Genomic DNA, 11719 nt, shown 5'->3' with positions numbered 1-11719 from the left:
TCGGGATTAGGAGGAGTGGGGTATGAAAGACAAACCATTCCAATCATTTTGCACTTCTTCAGCAACATTAAACGTTGCCTCCTCCCCCCTTAGACATGTAATGTTGTTTTTGAAAGTTATATAATGAACTTTATGTTGAATGATGTCCAACTGGGAAATCTAATAATACCAAGTGTAGCAGTGTGAACACACACATCAGCTCTTTCCAATTACCCGTGAGTCTGCAGCATTAAAACGGATTTAACTTTTAACGTGTATGTTTAAAAATAAGCACATGCTTGCAGTTATTCATCCAGCTGTCTTCGAATTAAATTAGTTTGTTGAGGTAGAAAAAAAATGTGTATGATGAATAAGACAGGGTGGTTGTGAATGAGGGGTGGAGGAGTGGAGTGTGGGTGAAAAGGTCAGCAGATGGTTATTTATTTGTCGCATCCTGACGCTATGGTGATGAAGGTTAGTATGTTAGGCATTCGCACATGATTACGGGGACAGCGTCCATGATCCAAGTCACATACTTTATCTTTTTAGTACTGTTTCTTACAATATGCATGCGAATGGGACTTTGTATTGGTGGTGCAGAGTTTGGTGGATTAGAAGGGACAAAAAGCATTTTAGCTTTTGTGCTGCAGAAGGGGAACGATGCAGGCGGCCATCCTGATACTTTTGGTGGACTGTATCTGATCTGCTGCAGCATTTAGGGCACATTAAAGCTTTTGGCATATCATTAGTGGATATGCATTTCTTTCAAGGATGTTCTGCCCCCTTGTGACAGGAAATCCAATGCTTCAAGAGCCTCTCTGTACATGTGCAGTGTTATTTTCACTCTCACTTCTCACTTGAAATAAATACAAAAAGTGTCGCTTGGGCCTGCTGAGATGAGTGTCAAAAGGCGTTTACAGGTAACTGCTTCGCTTTACATTGCAGGAATTAATAGGGACGTGTGAAGGTGCAGTGGAACGAGGTACGCATAAATGAATCAGCATCTGTGGATTTGGGCCAACTGAACTGTTAAAACAGATGGATATTGCATATAAGAGATTAGTGGGAACAGAAGGTTTTGGCTATGAAAACTGTGTTTTGAGTAGGATCCAAATCCAGTCATAAATTACAAATGTGTAGTAGTCAGACACACAGGATGTAGTCTTAATGTGAGACTGCACTTTTACAGCATGCAAAATGGCGATACTATTTTATTTTTTCTTGCATGACAGACAATCTGTCATAAAATTGACATGAAGTATATAGCTGAGAAGAAGTCAGTAGAGATATTGACTTAATTCTGGCTTTTGGCCACAGCTCTAATTCTCATAACAAAATTAGATTTAAGACATTATTTGATTTCGAATGGTGCCTATAACAGCAAATCACCGTGGGATACTGAGCAAGGAAATACGGGACACTTTGGACACTTCAGTAGGGACTCCATTTTTAAATTAGATCAGCATCACTTTAAGATTCAGTGCAGCTTTCTTTTATTACCATCTTAGGACTGACTTGTTTTGATTGGATGTAAAAACCAACCTGTTATTATGCATCCAGTTACTCGTGCTCAAGGTTTACTCATGAAAATGTGGCCTTGTCAGCACTCATGAGGTCATACACTGTAGGTTAGGTGTGTCTGAGAAACAAAATAAAACATGGGGGGGGGGGGGGGTGCCTTTAATCTGATTGCTCTTTGATTACTCAACCCAAGTACTGGTAAATATCAGACTTGCTCATTGGACCTCTGAAGTGTCAAGGTGTGTGACTGTTTTTAATTCTAACATGAGCTAAATGCAACTTTTTTTCCGCCTCGTGTTATTTTTAACAGTTACAAGTGTGTAGGATGATTAGTATATGGCACAGTAGTAAATAGCACACCATCTGAGTGATGAAAACAGTGAGAAGGAATACACAGGTGAGAAAGCAACCGCACAAAGTCTAAATTTAGTGTGTGAACAATGAAGTTTATTTAAGTGTAATACGACGAATGATGATTAATGATTAATCACATAGTTGACGGGCGAGGAGGGACTTTTTGATGAACTCATCATTACAAAGTTTTTGTTTATGAGTTTACTCAAGATAATTACTTGCAGGCTTTGAAAAAAAAAAAATCACTTTTCATGTTAAAAAAATAAAATAAAATACATCAGATTTCCCAGTGTGGTCGCCAAGGGGCGACACAGTACCCCACATTTTCTCCCTTTCTCTCAGCGTTGTCCTGTACGAGTCCCGGTGTGGGTGACGTCACCAAGGGGACCGGCGATCAAGCTGAGTGCGCTCAACGAAATCAAACCGGAAGTTAAGGAATTTGTCTTCAAAATAAAAGCATTATGCATCTTAGCTCACACAGAGGAGCGAAATGTCCTTGAAAATTGTAGGCGCAAAAATGAATAACAGCAGATTGAATAAAAATTAAAATAGACAATAAAATATTTTCAAATTCATAATCTTTATTTGCATCCTTCTTGCATTTCTTTTCACATTTAGCTGTTTCATGTTCAATTAATAAATAATTTGGGGGTTGACATGATATATTCATAAGTCGTCGTAAAAAGTCAAAGACAGGTGGAAAGGTGAACATGCAAACAAGGAAGGTTTACAATAAAAAATAAATGGACAGGTTTTTATTAGTACATTTCACAACATGTCTCATTCACACACATACAAGCGCTTTTTTCTCTCCATCTAATTGCTTTTTTATCTAGCATTCACACTCTGATGAACATCAGGAGAAATTCAGGGTTCAGTATCTTATCCAAGAATACTCTGGCGCTACTCTACCTCCTAAGCCACAGCCACCTTGGGAGGGTAGTGAGACCTGCTGTTATGTGTGGTTTGGAAATGTTAAAATTTTCATTGTGACTCACCAGGTAAGTCCATGGACAAGTTTGGAAAGAAAGTTAGAGAGGCAATGCTGAGAGAGTTTGGACATGTACAGAGGAGGGATAGGTGGTAGATTGAACAAAGGCTACTGTATATGAAAAGAGGAAGATGACAGAGACGATTTGTGGATGTAGTGAAGGTGGTTGTGTGACAGAGGAGGTTGTCAGTGATAGGGTGAGATGGAGTCAGAGCATCTGATGTGGTGACGCTCTAAAAGGAGCAGTCGGCTGAAGGAGAAGAACCAGAATTCCTCTGGAAACAAGTTTTTGTGAAGCCTCCAGACACCTTTAAAAGGGCAGACATCCTGACGAATCATCTGAATCAACTTATTAAATAAAACTATTGGTTACTTTGAGATAAAAAAAAGAAGAAGCCATAAACCGAAACATAAGACATATATGATTTAAAAACTTAAAAGAAAACTTTAAAAATCTAAAGACATTTAATAAAAGCCCATTTTTCCCACCTGGAAGTTACATTTCTGTCACCATCTCCTCCGGACTTCAAATTCAGTCTTGTTTGACTGCAACGTCTCTACGCCCAGAGGTATTTTATTTTGAAAGCAAAGAGCGGAAGTTGGCAGCCCCGTAGACTGAGCTTGAAACGAGTGCTTGAGGTGGAGGCAGTCAGCCTGCGACGGAAAAAAACAAGCTATAATAGGTCGGACACTTCATGATCGGTTCTTGTTTTAAAAGAAAGAAAAATAGAGAAACCGGTGGTTATGTGGATGTAGGAGGTTATTTTCGCGGCTTTCGCGCGGGCTCCCTAACTTACAATTTGATTGGCGGGTTCTGGTTCGGGGTTTGTTGTTGAGCGTGTCGCTGTTTGCCCATTCTCACTGGAGTGAACACTAAGGTAAGCCTTGTAACCGCAAATGAACTGTGTTAAGTTGGTGCAGTTGGACTGGTTGTTTTGGCCATTTCAGTGCTGCTTAAACGACCGTTTTCAGTTATATTTGCCCGGGAAAAATGTAATTACAAGCTGAGGTAAAAGTTGGGGTAAAGAAAAACGGCAGCTTGCTCGTGCCACTTTGTAGGTTTGACGCTGGGTCTTTGTCCACTCAGAGGTGGTTTCACTGGACGCTGTGTGCTACAGCCTCGGTTTTTCCTTGCGTTTGAGTGGTTGCTGTTAACGAGCCACACAAACAGTGATATTTTTCTTTTTTAATTTTTAGAGTCAGAACAAATGGTTTCCAATTTATCAACTTTACCGTTTAGCATTTTTTTTGCGGGGCCACTTCTTAAAGGCCTATAAGCGCAAGCTACTCAAGCAATCCTCAGGCAGGTCCTTTAGACTGTTTTCTCAGGCATCTGCTCTTGTTTGAGTAATTTCTCGCATTTATATCTCTGATTAATAAAACCCCACACACAATTTCCTGTCATTCTTTTTACATTTACAATGAGCTGCGTTTGTCAGCAGGCCTATTTAAAAACGCAGTGGCTTACACAATGAACCACATTTGCCAAAACACCATAGACTGGCGACTGGTGCCACATGCCGAGATTGTCAATGTTGAATGTCTAGTGGCTTTTCATGGTAACTACACCGTGCGTCGTCCTCATCAATAGCAGCAGAGAATAGCATGCATTGTCTGTCTTGCTGTGGCAGTTATTGTCCATAAGTAAAGTCCCTTTTATTCTAGAAGACGGGGGGAAATTTGCACTTGCATGCAAATGCAAGGACTGAGGTTATAAGAAAGCACAGTTTCTCTTTTTTCTTTTTTTCAACATGCAGGTACACTTGCGTGGCACACCTATTCTGCCGACACACCCTCTGACAAGAGCACCATGTTAGCTCTGAGTCTAGGACAAGGTTCACTCAGAAATGAACAGGTATGCCGTGTAGGCATGTGCAATAATGGAGCGATAAAGTGTGAATTGCATAAACTTCCATTACATCACAAAGCAAAGAGAGAACGCGAGTTTCAGTGCTTTGCATTTCCAGCATATCAGAAACATGACTAAAACTAGAAAGACTGCTAATGATACCGAGAAGTGCAGTAACTGCATGTACTCACTGGAAAGGTGAGCTTTTCGGGCTGACTTCACACTCAAGTAACATTTAGTATGAGTGTTGTAGATTATGTGGTGGTTCAGTTAAACCCTAAATTTGACCTGAAACTATTAGTTATGGGAATTAGGGTGATCGGGTAATTTGGGTCTGATTCCACCTCACAGTGCATATTTGCTGCATTTCTTGATCCTCTATGATTGTAAGCTGAATATTATTGTATTTTTGATTGGCAGACAAAAAAAGCGGTATTAAAATAACTCACGCCATGCCTTTTTCCCCCCTCCAATTTTACGACTTATAAACAGTTATAACTGAAAAAGTAATGATAATAAGTAATGATAAAAAGTCAGATAATTGTTGCAACCCTGCTGTATCCTGTTGCATGCATGCTTTTAAATGAGGTTTCGATCTAAGGCATTTTTTATGTTTTATAGGTACATTTTGAAGGAATTACCAAGTGTGTGCACATGTTAAGCAATTCTGTCATTTTAATGTAAAGTTGATTAAGTCAATTTTGCAGATGCTGCTTTTTTCCTCTTTAAAGTCTTTGTAAACCAATTATTTGGGACTTTTTTTTTTTTCTTTCTTTTCTTTTTTTGGCTGGTTGCTCCAATCGCATCATTTAAAGCAGTCTTTCATTACCTCTCCTTTCAAGAATTTATAATTGACATGTTTCATTATAAGCTGGACTTGTAGAAGAGCCCTTTTCAAAATGACACACATTAAATTGGCTCCATGTGCTGCAGAGACTGAAACCAATGGTGCGTTCAGGCAGCCATCATCAATTAATAAAGTCAAACATTTTAAGAGTCAATCTGTGGGAACTTCCCCTATAATAGTCTGCCAAGTGTTAAATGCTTGAGATGAACTGAAGCATTTTTTTTAACCAGTGTGTGATTCAGTATTGGGGTATTAAAACATGCATGGTTTTTCCTACCATAATATGTCTAAGTGAATGAAGCAACCTGGACAACAGGTAATGATTAACCTCATATCCAATCTGATAGAAAGAACAAACACTGGTGTTAATATATGACTTTGTTTGTTTCCACCTTGCATGAGCTTTGTCACTTGAAGTTGATATGAAGGCAGCTCGTAGCAAGTGTTGAACAAAATATTCTGTACGTCAGATGAGGTGGTATTGTATAAACGTTTGGTGCCGATTTAGAGAAAATAATATAATATGAATATTTCTTAGTATATGTGATGTTGATATATATACAAGCATGTAGATCGCCCTTGCATTTAGTGACAAATTGCTATTTTTCGTCTGCATGTCTTAACTTCCACTATCAAACTTGGAACATGTGCACGTTTGTCATTTGAGCTGCATTTTTTTTCTTCTTACATACGAGATACTAATCCAAATCCTCTTTCTTCTGTGTATTTGATTGCACTTTTATGAGCTGTGACTAATTACTCTGCTTGTCTTTCTTGTATATGCCTAATGGGCCTTAAAAAAAAAAAATCCCTTGCATACTGCCGCGCTGTGCCCACACAATATTTTGTTCCTCTGTTGTTTTGAGTGGAAGCCAGTGGAAAATGACTTTGTTCCGAGCAAGTGATGCTTTGCTTCTTTCTCATTTTGCTGATTTATGTGATTTGTACTTGAAGTGGTCTTCTTTTTTTTCTCTCTCTTTTTTTTAAGAGAAGGCGCTGAGTCGATCATATGCGATCTTAAATTGTCTGTAATGTAGCAATGAATCATTTATAGTCTAATAACATAAGTGGTAGTTAAATGATTTAAGATTTCGAGTGCAGGCGAAATATCTTTATTTTTATGCCTGCTGTGAGAAAAGGGTTCTAAAACCTATTGCATCATCCCCTTTTATTTTATGACCTATATTACATGGACTGTCTCTTGGAGAGTGAGGGTAATTTTATTTACACTTTCTTCACATTGTATGGAACGTTGTGAAGAAAGTGTAAGACGCAGGTTTCTGTGTAGACCTCCCAAACAAAATAATAGAAATTAGAGCAGAGCGATATGACCAAAAATATTTATCACGAAATAAATTTGAAAATTTGCTATAACGATATAACTTTCCTTGCTGACAGTTTAACCAAAAGGCATTTCCAGTGGAAATTGGCCGACATGTCCTCACCATAACCATGCATAATATCCACAAAACTTAAAAAAGGGGTTATACACACACAATACGGTAATATTATATTGAAGCATAGTATGTGTCACTCCGTGAGTCTCCTGACTACGATAGCCGTAATGCTCCGACAATCCATCAAGCAGTACGGCTTCATAGCTTAGCAAAGTACTAAAACATTTGACAGATTTTTGAGCACCGTGTACCACATAAAATCGTTTCAAGGTCAGTAAACACAACCAGAATTCGTACATAAGGCACACGGGATTATAAGGGGTACTGTCGATTTTCAGAAAAATCTTAGGATTGAATTTAAGTGTGCCGTATTTTCCAAAAAACACTGTAATAACGACGGCCCGCTAGCATGCGCTACCAAAAATAGTGCTTTGTTGTGTATCTGACGGACGAAAGCTAAACCAGTTCCACACCACTGAAGTTGCAGCATTTTTACAAACCAATTCTGGTTTATCTGTTTCATTCAACGATCTGCTTTCGCCCTTCTCATTCTCCATCGCCGCCATCCTTTTCCCGCCATCTGTGTATGAAAACAAAGGCACTGCGCATGCGCGTTTTACCCATATTCTATCGCGATATTTCATTTTCTTATCATTCCCCAACATTATACCGGTATTACCGTGAACGGTATGATATGGCCCAGCCCTAATAGAAATTTATTTCCAGCAATATTTTCAGGAGCCTACAGCAGGGGGAAACATCCATGGAAAAAATTTTTTTTTTTTTTTCATGTGGAAAGCATAAAATTTCGTGTCCCTCAGGGAAAAGGCTTACTAGGAGTGAAGAAGGAATTAATAAATGCTGTGAGAAGACAGAGCAATGCTTCTGAAGAGAATCATGATGGAAGCAAGATGAAGGCCATCTCATTGTCATTGTAATCATCGGTAATCTGGGGAATAGTTGTCCATTAAACTGACAGTACATGCAGTTATGACTTCTGTGACTCTGTAATGTAAGAGAAGAAAGTTGATTCATGCTGCTGTTTAAACTGGATCAGGAAGGTTACCATGGTGTGTGTGTGTGTGTGTGTGTGTGTGTGTGTGTGTGGTCTTGTTGGTGAAATATAATCTTTCTTCATTTAGGTTTTGTTTGTTTTTAAAGTTGGTGTTATTTCCTTCATACCACGTCACTGCAGCCCATCAATGTTTTTTTTTTTTTTTTTTCTTCTCTTCTGTTTTTTCAATGTTATTATCAACATGGCTCTGGGATGGAAGTGTCAGCCGGTCACTTTAGCGCAATGTGGTTTATTTGAACAAATATTGAAAAATGGAAAGTTAAGTTATGCACAAATATTGTTAGTGTATAAAGTGATCATCATAAGAATCATAAGAATTTCCCCTTCCTTATCTTAGTGTGCTACATCTTGTCCGAGGTGTTGCTTATTCTGTGCAATGATTTTTTTAACATGATTTTTCACAGTGTAGTGATTTGCACATTTGCCTAACAAGCAAAAGATCCCTGGTTTGATGCCGGGAGGAGACACAAATCCCTTGGGGGTGTCATCGGGAAGGGCATCCGGCATAAAAATCTGCCAAATCAAATACACGGACAGATCCACGGAGGTGATCGTTTGTCACTAAGGCAGCAGTTGAAAAGTAGTTTTTCTTTTCAAGACCGACTTAATATTTATTCAGTATAACCTCAAATTAGTGACTGAGCCCATAAACTCTGTAGAGAAGCTTTTACAGAGGTCAGGGATGAAAAACCCTTTCCCATAGACTTTTATAGAACCATAAATCTCTTTGTAACTGGAGCTATCACCATCTGGTGTCTTCCAGATAGATGCAGATTGTTAGGGACTTCTGCATTGGCTTTATTTCACCAACATGGAAGCTGTGTCTGTTTTATACTGTTTATGGCTGTGGTAGGCCCAGCAAACAATAGAGATCCTGCACTTGACGGTTAATGTTGCATGCAGTTGTGGGTGAACCATGTGAGAGATCCTAAGCAATTCAGAGATAAAGGCAACTGTTAAAGTTCCTTTAACAGGTTCCACTTTATAAACTTTGACACAAAATACATCTACACCAAGTAAAATGTATATGTATCTTACTGATTAAAACTCTTCTTTAGTAATCTTAGCTGCACCTGGAAAAAAATGTGGGAGTTTCAACTTTGAGTTTTATAGCTAAACTGAATGTTTAAAATGTATTGGTCTATCGTGGTTATTATTTCTTCTCTTTGGAAGCCAAAATGTAGACATTCATTCCTCTCTTTCTGTTAATCTGATGGCATCTGAACATGTCTGCTGCAATCCCATTGGCAATTTAAGACTCCAGTCACACGGGCCTTGACTTCAAAAAAGTATAACAGAATGAGTGATCGGCCGCTCTAAGTGTCTGTAACAGTATAACCTAGGCACGAGGCTTTATTCTAACAGATCTAGTAACATTTGTATCTCATCATCAAGATAGAATGATTCTTTGTTAACAGGTAGGTGTGTACCTACTAAGGTTGGGCAATATGTAAAAATTTTCCAACTGAATAGTAAGTCCACTAACCGACGATAGGCAATATAATTGCGAAGGTGACTTTTTGATAGGTGGAGCAATGTAATCATGCACACACTGATTTGCATGTTTAGAATTTATACGTTTTGTTTGGAGGGAATATTTGACCTTCTTTTCTTGTTTGTTTCAGCAATAATATAGCTACTTTTTTGGATTATTCGTTTATTTATTTGAGATGCGCCAAATACTTTACGTCAGATTGTCTTTTTAAAATGTCTGCTAGAAGAGATGATTTGATTTTTAACTTACTTTTTTTTTGTGTACTGCCTTTCCTTCTTTCTTTTATGAGTTTGAGTAAATGAATCGCTGCATTTGGGCGCACTCTGAGAAGGGTGCATTTGTTCGCAGCTGGAAGAGGGTGCTGTTAAAATAGCGCTATTATTTATTTTATTTTTTTCCGTTGACTGCTTCTCTTAGCTTCTACCAACATTATTAGCAAACTTACTCATGGGCGGATGGATGGATGGATGGATGGATAGACAGATGAATAAATTGCTCTTGTAAAAACGATTGGTGAAAGGCTCGGCCTTTCGTTGATATATTCGTCTAATCGCTCAAACTTAGTACCTACCTGTAAGAGAAGTGTCTGCTATAGCTGAAGGTCTCAGCTCACTAAAAAGAAAAAAGCTCACTGTTTTCTCAAAATGCCATAAACGGCAATAATACCTGTAGAGGATAAAAATAAAAATAAAAAATAAAAACCCACAACAAAACAAAAAGCCCTTTGGAGTGACAAACAGACTACTTCTTTCTGCACAGAGGATGGTGTTGGAACATCAGGCTTTTTCCACATTTCACCACCAGCCCAGGTCCATAAACATCACAGAGCACAAGAGAGTTTGTGTGACTTAAACGCTCACACAGACCTCTCCAAAACCAACAAACACCTTTCATGTTGTTTTTTCTGTTAAATTGTTAACTGAGTACATTTGATGCATTGGGTCCTAGTCTATATAAATAAGACTTAAAGTCTTTACTGTAATGAAGATGGGTCAGATTAATGAGATTTACCAGTGTATAGTATTCTCTGAAGTCTGTTTTTTGCTTTATGTTGTTTTAAGTTTTGCCCAGAGTTTACTTTATAACTACAACATCAGACTTTCATGCCTGTAGCACTACATCTTTATTTATATTACTTTATGATAGGCTAACAAAGCCATGAGAAACATCACCTGTTGAAACATCAGCATCTAAACATTTAGTGTCTAGTGGACACCACACCCCAGGCTGTCGCTTTTGGCTTCCTTTTTTTTTTTTTTTTTTTTTTTGATGACTTTACTCAGTAGTTTAGACTTTCTGTTGTCTTTCCTGTGTTCCTCTTTTGTTCCTTGAGTTTGTCTAGTCTCTCCTTCTTGTCCTTCATTTCTGTCATCACCTCCCAGCTCCATCTCCTTCCACCCGGTTCGAGTTCCTAATTCATGCCCAACAACTGATCTAACAGTATGTTGGCTTCAGTGTCCTTGTGTCACCACTGGGCATCAGGCCTAATCCTGCTCTGTGATGAAAGGGAGGTGGCAGGGGTGAGTGCTGGAGGGAGGGGAGGCTGTGAAAGAGTAAAGCTGGTTAGAGTACGATTGCACAGTTTCTCAGTCTTGCATACTCTTATCCACAGAGTCAAAACTGCACACTTTTTAATCTGCAGTTTGAGGTTAAGACCTGAGTTGCAAGTTTGAGTGCAAGTTAGGGACATTATATTGTATTTTAAAAACAGAAGAGAAGACGGCATATTTCTGCAGACAGCTATCGAGTTTGAGGCAATACGTTGGCAGGTTTTCTTACTGAAATGATGGATATAGATGGAGATTTGAGGGTTGGGAGATGTAAAGCTTCTGAGGTCTTCAGGGAGATTACCCATGCAGACTATGATTTCAGCTTCGCTTCACTCTGTGGAGAAATATGACCTTAAATTTATAAACCTTCCGGTGAACTGCTCATTAAACAGTAATCAAGAGTCCACTGCTGTCCCACATGTTCCTTAAGCAGGTATGGGGTTCAGATTGCATAGCAGAAAATTGCTACTTGGGCTGTGGAGAGAGAATCTGAGTGAGGGTGAAACCCAACACTTTACTGTAGGAGTTTAAAACTTTGGACAAAAGTTTGACATCTTACTTTGAGTGCAAATAATGACATAAATAAAAAGTCACATTTTATGTTTTAGATCAATATTTGTGCATCTCTAAAATTTCATTAGATTGATCAAAAGTGAAAATA

At 38.5% G+C, this 11719-nt stretch overlaps 1 protein-coding gene across 2 annotated transcripts in view; it reads left to right on the top strand.

The window, feature by feature from the left end:
* The first annotated feature begins 3418 nt into the window (after positions 1-3418).
* The window catches only part of LOC101465176 (cytoplasmic protein NCK2), a 40879-nt gene continuing 32578 nt past the window's right edge, over positions 3419-11719 (top strand). The window contains exon 1 of one of the 2 annotated variants that reach the window (XM_004551291.5): positions 3419-3528. The gene's annotated coding sequence lies outside the window, so the exon portion shown is untranslated. Of the gene's footprint in view, positions 3724-11719 lie in introns of both variants that reach the window. The other variant, XM_004551290.3, reaches the window with a different exon arrangement.

The sequence above is a fragment of the Maylandia zebra genome, linkage group LG16 (assembly GCF_041146795.1).
Source record: "Maylandia zebra isolate NMK-2024a linkage group LG16, Mzebra_GT3a, whole genome shotgun sequence".
Lineage (NCBI taxonomy): Eukaryota > Metazoa > Chordata > Actinopteri > Cichliformes > Cichlidae > Maylandia > Maylandia zebra.
The sequence above is the reverse complement of the archived record's forward strand: the minus strand, read 5'-3'. Positions and strand labels throughout refer to the sequence as shown.